This window comes from Berghia stephanieae, chromosome 12 (genome assembly GCF_034508935.2).
Source record: "Berghia stephanieae isolate SIO BIC M18660-M18661 chromosome 12, UCSD_Bste_1.3, whole genome shotgun sequence".
Taxonomy (NCBI): domain Eukaryota; kingdom Metazoa; phylum Mollusca; class Gastropoda; order Nudibranchia; family Aeolidiidae; genus Berghia; species Berghia stephanieae.
In genome coordinates, this window is record NC_088371.1 from 26,845,919 (window position 1) to 26,848,418 (window position 2,500).

Consider the following 2,500-nt stretch of genomic DNA (forward strand, 5'->3'; position numbering starts at 1 on the left):
AATTCAGACTAGTCAATTTTTGAACAACCAACTGAGGTTGCATTGTATTGAACGCTGAAGAAAAATCTGCAAAAAGCAATCTGCAATAGCTCTTAGCGTGATCCAGATGCCTGTAGATGTTGTTTGTAAACAGCAAAATGGCATCCTCTACGCCACGTACTGGTTTGTAACAAATTGATGACTATCACTCAATGGCATAAACTGGTTCCTAATTTTAACAAGAACAGGTTTTTCTAAAGATTTCATGACTATTGAAGTCAGTGCAACAGGTTTGAGATCGTTCATAGATTCTAGTTTTTCTTTTTTTTTTTTTTTTGGAACAGGAATAATTTTTGAAGTTTTCCAAATTTCAGGGATCGAAACGCATTGGAGGGACCAGTTAAAAATATGTGTATAAATGGGGGAATACCGTTTTGAGACGATGAGTCACATATTATAGTCCCATAATATGACCTCACACTCACTCACTCACTCACTCACTCAATCCTCTCCGGGCCTGCTGGCACTTGAGGCAGTGTAAAGGATCTCCATTTGATCCTGTCAGCAGTTATTCTTGGGGCTATCTCAAGGGACAGACCTCTCTGCTTTAGGTCCCTCTCTACGGTACGTCTCCAAGTCTCCTTGGGGCGGCCTTGCTTCCTCTTTCCTTGGGGTGTCCACAGCAGAGCCTTCCTTATCAGTGTTTCATCGGGTCTGCGACAGACATGCCCCAAAAATTGCCGTAATGTCTCGTTCTTTATGTTACTTGTTGCTGTTGGGGGATCAGAGAAAAAATCTCGACTACACCCATCCGGGATCGATCTTGGTCCCTTTGCGTGTGAAGTAAGTGCTCTACCAACTGAGCTATCAGGACCACCATAATATATTGGGTACAGTTTATAAATTAACTTTTCATTTCAACACGTTTTTAAATTAAATTTCATAGCAAAATGTAGCCTAAGCTTCCTTTTCAAATTAAAAATGTCTAAGCGATCCCCTCCCAAACCCCGCCCCAGCGCTTTTTTTTTCGGGGGGAGGGGGGGGGGGAGGGGGGAGGTCACAAACATTCGTTTGACAAGAGGATGAGATCACATTGGCACTTTCCTTTTACAGCTATGTGATCTTGTGGTGGTATGACACTCAACTTCGGATCGGAAGGTGGTAGGGTTCGAGTCCCTCTCTGTAACGGTGAGTATTACTAATTTTCCGACAGAGACAAAGCTGTTTACGACCAGGTACTAATTTTACACATGAGAATGATGAGAGAATGTGAGTAAAGAGCCTTTTTCCAAGGACTCATCTATGTGCCGAGTGAGACTCGAATCCATGACCTTCCGATCCGAAAGCGGATGCCATACCACAAGACCACATAGCCACACCAACCATAAAACTGTGAGATAAAATTTATTTCAAATGGCAATTTCTCACAATAATGAACCAGTTATTGAAAAAGAAAACCCAACTAACTAAACACTTATTGAGAGAGTGCATTTGCTGTCGAATTTAGTCCCTTTATTGGTGATTAAATAATAATTTTAAAAACAATAATAATAATAAAATTCCCTTTATTCATCCCATAAGGGAAATTTGTTTTTAGGGTCTATTCCAACGGAAGACTGGAATAAATAACCCAGGCGTGAGCCGCAGTGCAGCGCCGCAAATTGAGCTAGGGCGAGGTGACTTGCTCAAGGCCACACAGACAGCGCAGAGGCGGGTGATCGAACTCGGTACCGTTCGTGTATGAAGCAATGGCCGAACCACTGAGCCACACTGTCCCATTAAAAAAAATATTATGTACAAAAAAATGCTTACGTTTTTCTATGAATTTGAAATGTAATAATTCCAAGGACCGAAACACACAGGACTGTCATCAAAGCCTTGTGGTCTTGGCTGTTGAGTCGTTGTAATTGGATTCAGTAGTCTGATGTCACGCCGTCCGGCAACGGCGGCCATCTTGGTTCTAAACAAAGAAAATCATTACATTTTATTCTTCAAGCTGGCTAGAACTTTTCATATGTCTTGTGACCTGAATGTGTAAAAGTCCAAAAATGATCAAATTTATGTTTTTTGTCCTCTGGATATGCTTTTATGCTCGCCGGAGAAATATTTCATACGGGCGTCCGCCATTGTTCCGATAGTTTAAAGCCAGTGTTGCTAAGTTACCATGCGTCATTAGGAAGGAAGTGACGTTACGACTATTGAATCCTATTTGTTGAGTTATTGTCAGAATGACTATTGGGTCTTGTGCTATGACATTCACTTCGGATTGGAAGGTCCTGGGTTCGAGTCTTGATCTGCTCCGTATATAGTTGAGTTCTTGGAAAAGACTCTTTACTCATATTCTTTTACTGTATTCCGGTGTAAAAATGAGTACCTGGTCTTTAACATCAATTGTCTCGGTCGGAAAATATAATAATATCGCCGAATAGCCGTTATGCCTCGTTCTACATGTTATGTTGCTGTTGGCTGGGGACCCCTTGTAAAGCGCTTTGAGCACGTTTAGTGGATATTGCTCTATATA